Genomic DNA, 14,219 nt, shown 5'->3' with positions numbered 1-14,219 from the left:
TCCACCTGTTCGTTAATAATTATTTGGTCACCTAGCTCTCTTTTGACTTCAGAAATTTGAGTGCATAGCTCATTAACTATTTAGGTTTTTGTTGTTAATATTGCCTTGTTATGCTTCTTGTTTGCTTCAGAATTATTTTTGTCTATTCCTGATTGTTTACAGACCACTGTTTGACTTTGTTTTCAGATTGGCCTCTTGCATCTGTGATAACACGTCCTATGAGTTTAATATCCTACTACCTTCATTTTGATCTGTTGCTGTTTGTTCTGAGTCACATGGACTTGTTCGTAATTGTTCTGCTCCCGATTAAAAATCGAGAGTTACTGTTTCTGCTGTTGTTTGAAGTAATTCTACATCATCCACCTCCTCTGGTTCCTGCTCAGTAACATGTCACTCCTAAATTAGATACGTCGAAAAAATATCCTAACGCTGTTTGTGAAAATTACGATGTAACTGTTCAAAATAGTAATCATTGGTCCCTATTTTCATAGAATATCACATTGAAAGATGGAATATTTTCTTTTTGAAAGTAATGAGCTTATATCACTCGAAACAACTATCCAGCAGCCCTGCTTCCATTATTTCTCAACAAACTTCTTACAGGTATCATATCAGCTTCCTGTCCGAGTATTTCATTTTGACACCGATAAATTTTTTCGTTGGTAAAATATTCAAAAGTATTTATTCTGCAACGGACAACAGATTCACTAAATTCCGCACATAAAATCCTAGACAAGGCAGCGTTGTAGGGTTCATTCAGCGTTCTTGTCTTAATGTAGTGTGTGCACTCAATTGACGTGCGATATGCACGACGAAGTCCCGATAATGCAAGATGGCTGTGTGCCCACATGCCGTAGCTTTTGAGGGTGTCGTCTAGTTTGAATTGGGTTGTGTGTTCCAGATTCGCTCATTCTGCGAAAATATCCATCAGAAAACTGTTTCTGTTGTTATTCAGTAAAGTAAAAAGCCTTCGCACTGGTACAGATTTGGCTTTATTGGCTGATAAAGGGTGTTTAAACAATGACCGGTATATTTGAAACGGCAATACAAACTAAACGAGCAGCGATAGAAATACACCGTTTGTTGCAATATGCTTGGGACAACAGTACATTTTCAGGCAGACAAACTTTCGAAATTACAGTAGTTACAATTGTCAACAACAGATGGCGCTGCGGTCTGGGAAACTCTATAGTACGATATTTTCCACATATCCACCATGCGTAGCAATAATATGGCGTAGTCTCTGAATGAAATTACCCGAAACCTTTGACAACGTGTCTGGCGGAATGGCTTCACATGCAGATGAGATGTACTGCTTCAGCTGTTCAATTGTTTCTGGATTCTGGCGGTACACCTGGTCTTTCACGTGTCCCCACAGAAAGAAGTCACAGGGGGTCATGTCTGGCGAATAGGGAGGCCAATCCAGGCCCCTCCTGTATGTTTCAGATAGTCCAAACCAATCACACGATCATCGAAATATTCATTCAGGAAATTAAAGACGTCGGCCATGCGATGTGGCCGGGCACCATCTTGCATAAACCACGAGGTGTTCGCAGTGTCGTCTAAGGCAGTTTGTACCGCCACAAATTCAGGAAGAATGTCCAGATAGCGTGATCCAGTAATCGTTTCGGATCTGAAAAATGGGCCAATGATTCCTTTGGAAGAAATGGCGGCCAGACCAGTACTTTTTGAGGATGCAGGGATGATGGGACTGCAACATGGAGCTTTTCGGTTCCCTATATGCGCCAGTTCTGTTTATTGACGAAGCCGTCCAGGTAAAAATAAGCTTCGTCAGTAAACCAAATGCTGCCCACATGCATATCGCCGTCATCAATCCTGTGCACTATATCGTTAGCGAATGTCTCTCGTGCAGCAATGGTAGCGGCGCTGAGGGGTTGCCGTGTTTGAATTTTGTATGGATAGAGGTGTAAACTCTGGCGCATGAGACGATACGTGGACGTTGGCGTCATTTGGACCGCAGCTGCAACACGGCGAACGGAAACCCGAGGCCGCTGTTGGATCACCTGCTGCACTAGCTGCGCGTTGCCCTCTGTGGTTGCCGTACGCGGTCGCCGTACCTTTCCAGCACGTTCATCCGTCCGTTGAAATTTTTCAAACAGATACTTTATTGTATCGCTTTTCGGTCCTTTGCTTACATTAAACCTCCATTGAAAACTTCGTCTTGTTGCAACAACACTGTGTTCTAGGCGGTGGAATTCCAACACCAGAAAAATCCTCTGTTCTAAGGAATAAACCATGTTGTCCACAGCACACTTGCACGTTGTGAACAGCACACGCTTACAGCAGAAAGACGACGTACAGAATGGCGCACCCACAGACTGCGTTGTCTTCTATATCTTTCACATCACTTGCAGCGCCATCTGTTGTTGAAAATTGTAACTACTGTAATTTCGAAAGTTTGTCATCCTGAAAATGTACTGTTGTCCCAAGCATATTGTAACAAACGGTGTATTTCTATCGCTGCTCGTTTAGTTTTTATTGCCGTTTCAAATATACCGGTCATTTTTTAAACACCCTGTAGCTTCTGTACTATGCAGCTTTTACACTGCAACACATTTCTTAGTACTGCGCAATATTGAGTATCATTAATTTTTGCTGTCAGTTAATGTTATTTTATTACGTAGTTTCAGCCGTGGTAGGGATTTTGGCATGTCATTAAATGAAAGAGATGGCTTCATCTTTTACGCCAGTAAGCACATGTCATTTCAGATAGTATTGCGAACATTATTATTCAAGTTACGAACGTTAATCTTTACTTCATAGTGAAAAACTGTCGAGCAAATTACTGATACCACTTCTGATGAGATTAGTTGTTTGGTTATATGGCTGAGTGTAAAATGCAAGGATCGATGCCATAGGAAAAGACTTGTCTTTGTTGTCTGATTTAAACTGCTTCCCTAACCTAGGACGTATACTTCTAAGTTGCTCATGTTTGCAGCTGTTCTTGATTCGAATTTTGGAATATTTACTTCGTCTTCTTTGGTGAAGAAATGTCGGAAACCTCATCTATTAACTCCGCCTTAGTTTCACCATCATCGGTATCACTGACATTGCTATCGGCCAGTGCATACATCGACTGTCTTGCCACTGCTATACTTTTAATATGACCAGAATCTCTTTGGGTTTACTGCCTTTTGTCGAGATAGAGTTACGCCTTGGAAACTAGTAAAAGAATTTTGCACTGAAGTCTGAAGAAAGTTTCGAGCTTCACCAACCTTAGAGATTACCGATTATTTTAAACTTGACATGCTTTTCTCGTTGCTTCTGTAACAATATTCTGATCTATTTTCCGCTTCATGGGGCGATCAGTTCCATCTGTTAATATTTTGATTGATATAAATTTCTCAGTTGCCATCGACGCAATTTTTTTGAATTTAAGCTACATAGTTTGGACGCTCTCTTAGGTAACAAGCGAATTCAATTAAGACTGGACACGCTCTTAAATGGTACTGTCGCTATGCCACTTGGGCGACGCTAACTTTTTGTCCATTCTTCTCATTTCCTCATAATTATTTTTTTTAATTGATTCGCTTTCGGGACGTGCCCATACAGCCATTTCAATAGTGGAATATCAATTACGGCGATACGAACTTGAGGACAACACAACACCCAGTGGCCGAGAGGAGAAAATCTCTGAACCGGCCGGGGCCCTTCCGCTTAGCAATCCTCCGCGTTCTGCTCGTAAATATCCGCCACATTTTGTCACCACAAACCAGGACGTCTTCCATAAATCTTTGTGTACCGACATATGCGTGCACCTCTCTGTTAGGGCCACAGGCTGTTCCTGAGGTTCTTTCCTGTAAACACAATATTTTGATCTTGAATACTTACTAAACTGTTGGTCGCTCTGAAGACGACCTCTCTGTACATGAATGTTATATGACCAGGTATGCAATTGGCTTAGAAATTTTGTAATAGTCAGACCGCAGACTACTGACACGGATGGAGTAGAGCCTGGTGATCTAGCGGTGTACTCACTGCGACTCTACATATACTAAAGTTGGCTGGAACGATACAGAGAAGATTAGCATTTCTCCTACGCAACGATAAAAAAGCGAGAGGTCACAGGATCTAATTATATTCAGATCACGGAAATTTTCTGTCTGCCTTTAATCACCTTTCATCTCTCAACAGAGTCAGTAGTCGTCAGGAGCGACACGTGGTTCTGATTTCACGGTAAACTGTAGGGAGAGCCAAGTCGCCGAAGTGGCGTCCATTTTCAAACTTGCATCCGGACATTGAGATACACAGGTTATTACTGTGGATGGGAAGTCACTCACAGATACAAAAGGAACTGCAAATGTACCCCGAGGAAGTTTGACAGGACCAGTATTGTTCTTAATGTATGTGGCGTCCCTGGCAGGAAGATCGACATTTAGGAGATGACAGAGATTGTCATTTGGAGCAACAAAGAGGATGTACATGTAATAATATCATAAAGCTCGGGAGGCACGCCTTGGCTGGAGCACAGATCGACAGAGGGTGCAAAATTCGACACAGGACGGACATGTTGCCAAGATCTATGCACTTGTGCAATAGAGCCAATTTCTGGAATAACACAACGACGTGAACCAGTAGCCTCCAACAAAATGCTAAGTGATAACATTTGTTGATGACACTTCTGTCATCAGTGAATAGGAGAAAAAATTACAGGATCTGTTGAACGGAATATGCTATCTAATGTATATAGAATATGGACTGGAAGTAAACTGTAGTAAGACGAAAGTAATGAGGAGTAGCAGAACTGAGATTAGCGGTGCACTTAACATCAAAATTGGGAACCAATTACTCGTAGTATACGAAGTGAAGAAATTCTATTAATTTGGACGAAAAATAACATCAAACATAGGCCTTAATTCGAGGAAGAAATTCATGAGAATGTACATCTAGAGCACAGTTTTGCATGGAAGTGGATCATGGACTGTTTGAAAGCCAGAAAAAAAGAGAAAAGAAGTATATTTGATGCATTGTTGTCGAAGAATGCTGAAAATACCTACACTGATAAGATAAGGAATGAGGAGGTTCTCCGCAGATTCGGTGAAAAAAGGAATGCATGGAGTACGTTGACTCCAAGAAGGAACAGGGTGATAGGACACAGCACATACCTTCTATGTTAAAAGAGAAGACCGTAAAGAGCAAAAAGTGTAAGGGAAGAAAGAGATTGGAATACATCCAAAAAATAACTCAGTTGTCGCTACTCTGGGACGAAGAGATTGGCACAGGGGGGAGGGGGTGGGGAGTTGTGGCGAGCCATATCAAACAAGCCTGAAGACTGAGGGAAAAAAACGCACATTAAAATGTCTCTACACTACAGTTCTGGTGATAGCGTAATGGCGTCGGGAAGTGTGGATGTCTTTGTGTGCTCTTTCCTGCTAACCAAACGCTTGAAGAGATCTAGTTGCTATGTGTCTTAATAATTTCGTTATCGACACCACTTTGCGAAGTCTCCGCAAATGAAGCAACTTCTGGTTATGGGAACTCAATAGCTCAACGGTGCTTTGCCCCGTTTGCTCAAAGTTTGGTTGTTGGCGAGTCTTGTTACATTTCTGGAAGCATCCAGACTATGCTGGCAAGCACAAAACGTTTAAAGGGGCGAAATCGCAGGGATGTCGAGTTACGGACACTCGGGAAAGACGCCTACGAAACTCGTCACTGCTGTCATCCTGTAGTGTTAGATTACTCGGTGTAAGAGTCTTGTTACTTACGAGCAGCTTTCGTTCTCTTACGTTCCTCCAAGTTCGTCACCACACACATTTTGTCTTGAGAAACTGCTTCACTTACGTTTAGCGCCTACTGAGGAACTTACTACACAAGATCAGTGCTTTCGCAGCAGGCGATTTGGATGTATCGTATGTCATTAAAACAGCTGTTTACTGAAACTCTCATGAACACTGAGCGTAGCCGAATATAAACATGAATAGACATTTACGCAACGTTGTGAACCACAGTCACAGATGATAATAGATAACTGTATCTGTCAACTAACAACTGGGCACTGGAAATTAAGTCTGTCTCCTTCTGGAGAGCCATCATTTCGTGGCACCGAAAGTGCAGATGTTGCTCTTCAGCAAATTACGTTGGGCGATACTATTCCCAAGTCTTTCCAGTGTAGCCAAGCTATAGAAAATTACACAGATAACATGATTAAAATAAAATAAATACAATGCTGAGCATTCATATTTCAAAACCATAAAGGATATCAAATAACTCAGTCTTACTTAATGTGGGTATAATAGGAATAAAACGTGATTAAATTTGTAGGTGATTCGGAGTTTACAGATTGCGAGCTTTAGTGTGAAGTTTATTACACGTAGTTTCCACCTCTGGCACCAACAAGGGCTTAACTCGCCTAGGTATCGAGTCGAACACCGCCAATATGGAGAAAAGACAGGACAGCTTGGGCACCACGTAATTCTGCGTTAGCCGGCCTCGGTGGCAGTGTGGTTCTAGCCGCTGCAGTCCGGAACCGCGGGACTGCTACGGTCGCAGGTTCGAATCCTGCCTCGGGCATGGTTGTGTGTGATGTCTTTAGGTTAGTTCGGTTTAAGTAGTTCTAAGTTCTAGGGGACTGATGACCTAAGATGTTAAGTCCTATAGTGCTCAGAGCCATTTAATTCTGCGTTATCTTTATTGAAACATAACGCCACGGCAATGCTCTCGAATTCCGAGACGTGCTCTTAGATGCTTCTCCTTCTCACACGAGCTGAATATACATCTATATGTTCGTGACTACTCAGCAATTCACACTTACGTGCTTGATGGAGAGTTCATAGAACCACTTTCAGACTATATAAATGACGCTCCGCACTCGAATAGGGCGTGGCAAAAATGAATACTCTAATTTTCCAGTGGTAGGTCTCATTTCTATTATTTTATCATCATGGTTGTTTTCTACCTATATAGGTTTGAGGTAACGAAATATTTTCGCATTCGGTGGGGAAATTTGTTGCTGATTGAAATATCGTGAAACGATCTCGCCGCAACGAAACACTCTTTTTTTAATGATTGCTCCCCCCCCCCCCCCCCCCAACTCTCTTATTATATCCATGATACTATAAGGAACAGGTATATGAAAATGAGACAGATGGGGGGAAAAGTAAGTAAACTGTTCATTATTTCAAAAGTAATCCCCATAACTGTTAATACATTTAGCCAACTGTGAGACAAGACAGTCGATGCCTTCAGGGAAAAAGGTTTGCTGTTACCTACGGTACCATGATTGCACCTCTTGGTCTGTATTATGTGGGTCCGCTCACATGTTGCAATGGTTTCGCTGGGAATCCCTTACACGTCCTCCATATCCTTCCTATCACTCCCCAAGCGATTTTCATATTTCTGGAGCCCTGAATAACTACATTTGTGGCCGTCGATTTGTTTTGGACGATGAGGTGTACACCTAGGTAAAATTATTTTCCTATGTCCATACTTCTAATTGGAGGTTTCAGGGATTTCGGCTATTCACTTACGTGATAAAATGAAACACCTACAGGCGTCCTTACGATGTTATTAATTATGTGGCTACCAGTTTCAGTGTTTCAGTATGCAATCTTCAGGCTTTAACTGATGGTAAGGGTCTTAGCTCCAGTCATATACACGATACATCAGTAGCCAACATCTATGAAGTAGTTATCGCAGACTACATCAGTTGGTAGTTGATGGACGGAAACACAACGTCGTTGTTACAGGTAGTATGCGAAAACAACTTCATAGATTTTGACCGAGGATGAATCGTGTATACGTTTGGAGTTACCCCCCACAGCGTAACTTAAGGCCTGGAGATGGCGTACTGAAACACCGAAACCGGTAGCCACATAATTAATAACATCGTAAGGACGGCTGTAGGTGTTTCATTTTATTACACAGAAACAATTATGGTTCCCTAGCCAACCACAAATGTTTTTCCATGAAGGTATTGACCATCTTGTCTCACAATGTGATAAATGTATTAACAGTTATAGCATTTAGTTTTGAAATAATGAACAGTTTACTTACTTTTTTCCATGTGTCTCGTTTGACTGCCCTCATGTAGGGTGTTTGAGCACCGCAGTTACAAACTTTCAGAAGAAAGTACATCTAGGTAATGTGAAATCACATAGCAATGTATGGTCGGAAAAACTCTCCTGGCGCAGTAATGACGACACAAAACGCAAGAAAAGGGCACGAACATGGTGAGAAAACATATTTCTTATCATTAATAAAACAGAAACAAAGAAATAAGAACAAAAAAGGACAACGATCATGATCAAAATAGGCGTTTGGAACTACAACACTGGACATACATCCCCGGCACACGGAAGTCCCTGTTCGCGTCCTTCCTTTCTTGTGTTTTGTGTCGTCACTACCTCTCCAGGAACTCGTTTATGAGCATGCATTGTCATACGATTTTCCATCATCTACATGTACTCTATCTCTCCTGAAAGTTTGCAGTCACTGTGCTGAAACATCCTGTATAACACGAACCTTGTCACAGACAACCAACATTCAGATGCGATTTCAGTATGAGTAACCTGCTGCGTTGACTGGAATACTCTCTTTCAAATTCTAAAGGTGACAGGGGTGAAATGCAGGGAGCGAAAGGCTATTTACAGTTTGTACAGAAAACAAATGGCAGTTATCAGTAGAGGGGCACAAAAGGGAAGGAGTGATTGAGAAGGGAGTGAGGCGGAGTTGCAGCCTATCCCCGATGTTATTCAATCTGTATATTGAGTAAGCAGTAAAGGAAATTAAAGAAAAAATTGGAGTAGGAATTAAAATCCATGGAGAGGAAATAAAAACTTAGAGGTTTGCCAACGACATTGTAATTCTGTCAGAGACAGCAAAGGACCTGGAAGAGCAGTTGAACGGAATTGACAGACACTTGAAAGGAGGATATAAGATGAACATCAATAAAAGCGAAACGAGGATAATGGAATGTAGTCGAATAAAGACATGTGATGCTGAGGGAATCAGACTAGGAAGTGAGACGCTTAAAGTAGTAGCTGAGTTTTGCTATCTGGAAAGCAAAATAACTAATGACGGTCGAAGGAGGGAGGATATAAAATATAGACTGGCTATGGCAAGAAAAGCGTTTCTGAAGAAGAGAAATTTGTGAACATTGAGTATAGATTTAAGTGTCAGGAAGTCTTTTCTGAAAACATTTGTATGGAGTGCAGCTATGTATGGACGTGAAACAAGGACGATAAATAGTTTAGACAAGAAGAGAATAGAAGCTTTCGAAACGTGGTGCTGCAGAAGAATGCTGAAGATTAGATGGTTAGATCACGTAACTATGAGGGGGTACTGAATAGAATTGGGGCGAAGAGGAATTTGTGGCAAAACTTGACTAGAAGAAGGGATGGGTTGGCAGGACACTTTCTGAGGCCTCAAGGGATCATCAATTTAGTATTTGAGGGAAGCCTGGGGGGTAAAAAAAAATGGTTCAAATTGCTCTGAGCACTATGGGACTTAACATCTGAGGTCCTCAGTCCCCTATAACTTAGCACTACTTAAACCTAACTAACTTAAGGACATCACACACATTCAGCCCGAGGCAGGATTCGAATCTGCGACCGTAACGGTTCCTAGAACCGATCGGCCACTCCGGACGGCTGTGGAGGGTAAAAATCGTAGAGAGAGACCAAGAGATGAGTACACTAAGGAGACTCAGAAGGATGTAGATTGCAGTAGTTACTCGGAGATGAAGAGGCTTGCACAGGATAGAGTAGAATAGAGAGCCAGAGAAGAGGATTGTGGCGAAAAATAAGAGGATGACAACTGCAAAAGTCACTGCAGAACATAATGTTGAACTCGCGAACCCTACAGAAACAATACGAGAGCTCCATAAGCAAGGAACTGCAGGATGAACTAGAATTGCAAAACTGCTCATTAGTGATGCAAATGTTCGTAACAAGAAAACGAGATGCCGCAGCCATAAAACATAGTCCGTGGAGCAGTGGAATAATGTCATTTTCTCTAATGACTCTTGTTTCACACTATTTTCGGTATGTGGCCCAGTTTGCGTCCCAAAAGGCAAACATAACGGGTTTCCCATGATGATTTGGGAATCCATATCTTGGTATTCCTTGGGTCTTGTGGTAATGGTACAAGGTCACATTACTGCCAAGCATTAGGTGACCGTTTTGGTTGATCAGGCTTATCCAATGGTACAATGTTTGTTAACCCATAGTGTTGCTGTGTTCTTAGAGGACAGGGCCCCAGTTTACAGACATTGCATCGTCCAGAACTGGTTTTGTGATCTCGAGAATGAATTGTCGCACCTCCTCTGGTGACCCACAGTCACTAGTTCTCAGTATTATTGAGCCTTTGCCGCGATATGCACTACTGGCCATTAAAATTGCTACACCAAGAAGAAATGCAGATGATAAACGGGTATTCATTGGACTAAAATATTATACTAGAACTGTCATGTGATTACATTTTAACGCAATTTGGATGCATAGATCCTGAGAAATCAGGACCCAGAACAACCTCCTCTGTCCGTAATAACGGCCTTGATACCCCTGGACATTGAGTCAAACAGAGCTTGGATGGCGTGTACAGACACAACTGCCCATGCAGCTTCAACACGATACCACAGTTCATCAAGAGTAGTGACTGGCGTATTGTGACGACCCAGTTGCTCGGCCACCATTGACCATACGTTTTCAGTTGGTGAGAGATCTGGAGAATGTGCTGGCCAGGGCAGCAGTCGAACATTATCTGTATCCAGAAAGGCCCGTACAGGACCTGCAACATGCGGTCGTGCATTATCCTGCTGAAATGTAGGGTTTCGCAGGGATCGAATGAAGGGTAGAGCCACGGGTCGTAACACATCTGAAATGTAACGTCCACTGTTCAAAGTGCCGTCAGTGCGAACAAGAGGTGACTGAGACGTGTAACCAATGGCACCCCATACCATCACGCCGGGTGATACGCCAGTATGGCGAAGACGAATACGCGCTTCCAATGTTGCCAAACACGGATGCGACCATCGCGATGCTGTAAACAGAACCTGGATTCATCGGAAAAAATGACGTTTTGCTTTTCGTCGTTGAGTACACCATCGCAGGCGCTCCTGTCTGTGATGCAGCGTCAAGGGTAACCGCTGCCATGCTCTCCGAGCTGATAGTCCATGCTGCTGCAAACGTCGTCGAACTGTTCGCGTAGATGGTTGTTGTCTTGCAAACGTCCCCATCTGTTGACTCAAGGATCGAGAGGTGGCTGCACGATCCGTTACAGCCATGCGGATAAGATGCCTATCTTCTCGACTGCTAGTGATACGAGGCCGTAGAGATCCAGCACGGCGTTCCGTATTACCCTCCTGAACCCACCGATTCCATATTCTACTAACAGTCATTGGATCTCGACCAACGCGAGCAGCAATGTCGCGATACGATAAATCGCAAGCGCGATTGGCTACAATCCGACCTTTATCAAAGTCAGAAACGTGATAGTACGCATTTCTCCTCCTTACACGAGGTATCACAACAACGTTTCACCAGGCAACGCCGGTCAGCTGCTGTTTGTGAATGAGAAATCGGTTGGAAACTTTCCTCATGTCAGCACGTTGTAGGTGTCGCCACCGGCACCAACCTTGTGTGAATGCTCTGTGAAGCTAATCGTTTGCATATTTGCATATCACAGCATCTTCTTCCTGTCGGTTAAATTTCGCGTCTGTAGAACGTCATCTTCGTGGTGTAGCATTTTTAATGGCCAATAGTGTACTTTGTAGAAGAAGTTGCGTGGTCGTTATTCACCTCCATCATTGTTACCTGAACTTGCCATTATGTAGTACAGTTCATACCAATTCAACGTTTGTTGTATACCACCTATATGGTGTTGCTAGTTTAAGAGCCAGTAGTGTAATTTCTAGCAAGGTTTGTTATATCGAATAATAAATAGCGCCACGATGTGTCAGAACTATAGAGTGTTACGTTTTTCTGTCACAAAGCAAACTATCTGTTCACTTTTCGACGTCGATAGTGTAACACTGAAATTGCAGATAAAATAGTTTCAAAATCATCCAAAATTTTTCGGTGTTTGACATCCATTGATAACTTGTATTGTGCTTCTGATTCTAAATGTCTAAGTTTATTACAGAAACTGTGGATAATATGTAACGGATGTAATAGTGTACTTATTTCTGACGGTATATAATTGATTGTAATTACAATGTAAATATTGTAAATTGCTTGGCGACAGCCAAGGGGACTTAATTCTAATGTATCGATAGCAAGGATGAAATAGGAGTAGCTGTGCCGTAGTTTATTTTTTGATTGTGGAGTATCTCTGTGGCACCGCGAGCAGAGATACAGCAGAGCAGCTTGAGCTATGAAAGAGTGCGGAAGTGTTTGTTGGGTGCTCCCGCAACCGCTGTGTGCAGCTATGATCGCGCCAGTGTAGGCGCGCCTAATTCGTTAACCCGCGACCATTGACAGCACGGTGGGAGTGGACAGGCGGAGGAAGCTTCAATTCTTAGTATTGCCTGCCCCATAATTATCCGCGACACTGGAGACGACTCGGGGTTCTCAACCAGCAGCAGCAACTGTGGCAGCTCAGCATTATCGTCGGCTACATTCTTCGTAGTCCGCACAGCTACAGCATCGTGAGAATGTGAAGTGACAAAATATAACTAAACTTGTAGAGTCATTACCAATTGACATTTCTTTCACAAAGTATGACTAACTTGAATAATAATCTGCAATAGTTAAAACTTATAGGACACCTGTGTTGTCATTGTCCCCAGACATTATTATCAAGCAAGGTCCCTTTCCTTTCCATGCAATCACCGAGTGTCGAAAAATATGAAAATTGATTAACTATTTACTGACAGTTTTGTTTGTTTGCTAATGAGCAGTTTCATTCTCAATTTTCTGCCTCTGTAATTGTTCATTCTTGTATTGCATTACAGAGGCTTAACTAATTTGCAGGTTTGAGGATTAATTTCATTCACTTAATGTAACGTAAAATTTCAGTGGCAAAACTAATAACTAAAGATACAGTACAAATTAAGAGTGCGCAGTTTCATTTAATCTGTATTTAGCATAGCGAGTGACTTCTGCTGGCTTGGTATGTATTTTTTTGTTGTTACATTGAAAATAAAATCAGTTTCTCACTCGCTCAAAGTAAATTAAGTTCAAACTTTGAATAATCAAAATTGAAGTGCTCCCCTTTTGCTAAATTTTCCATTAGGTTACACGGAGGTTACTGAAAGTTGTTTTTTACATAACAAAGTTTTAGTTGCATTTATTTAACCAGTAACTTCATTTAACCTTGCTTTCAAAATTTAGTATTTCAGAATAAGTAACTGCAATCTCAGTGCTTTCTCATCCATTTATTATCTCGTGAACTGTGGTGTTGTGCAAATCCACGCCATTGATTATCTCTTAAATTTCTGTGCCATTACCTTTCTTAAGAGTCTGGAGATTCATTGCTCAAGAGGGCTGGCGACCGTTTAATTATCCCGTTTTTAGCTAATCAGTATTTTTTGTACTATTAATATTTTTTGTATTAAAAATATTACGTGGTACCCTCGTTCCCCCTGTGTGGCTCATGAGCGATTGCACTAAATTTCTATCCATTTCAAAATTATTTTCAGTATTTAGATTAGGCTTAGAATAAATTCTTCCTTCAGAACGGTCTGTTGTACACTTTCCTCCTACTAACCGGTATTATCTTCCTTCGGTAACGATAGCCTTACTCACTTTAAAATTTCATTAGGCATACGCGCTCACGATCATTTATATCGCTTTCCAGTAGGCCGATTAGGAAGGGGAACGTTACAATAGCTATAATTATTTGTTTCTTACTGAGCGAGCATTGTACACGGCGTTGAGGCATGTGCTACGTAGGGTACTTTTTTCGGGAACGTCTTTTACTTGATATGCTATTCGAGGATAGCAGCCCTAAGCCTATAAAGAGATTTTCCGCTGCCGCAGCCGCCATGAACATACAGAGAAAGTAGCGAAGCGCCTACTGGTTAGTCAGCAGGATGCCCAAAGAACAGTTGCGTGGTGCTATTTCGCCAGAACGCAACTGTGCGTAACATACGCGTCTTGTGTCCCAGGTACACGCATATTAGTAAATCCTACAATAAATTTCTCCACTCCTCTCTAAGTTGATAATGGCATGGGGAACATTTCAGATGGTCTACACGTAATAATGTACTAACGTGCAGTGATTTGTTGGCTAAGTTCGGCGTCTAGCTGCAACTGACACTG

General features: G+C 42.0%; 1 non-coding gene across 1 annotated transcript; it reads left to right on the top strand.

Moving 5' to 3' along the window:
* Positions 1-3,991: 3,991 nt before the first annotated feature.
* Positions 3,992-4,102, top strand: LOC126300079 (U6 spliceosomal RNA). The gene has a single exon (XR_007552883.1). It is a non-coding gene; the product is annotated as a U6 spliceosomal RNA (small nuclear RNA).
* The last annotated feature ends 10,117 nt before the right edge of the window (positions 4,103-14,219 follow it).

This window comes from Schistocerca gregaria, chromosome X, assembly GCF_023897955.1.
Source record: "Schistocerca gregaria isolate iqSchGreg1 chromosome X, iqSchGreg1.2, whole genome shotgun sequence".
Lineage (NCBI taxonomy): Eukaryota > Metazoa > Arthropoda > Insecta > Orthoptera > Acrididae > Schistocerca > Schistocerca gregaria.
This window is presented reverse-complemented; position numbering and strand designations above follow the sequence as displayed.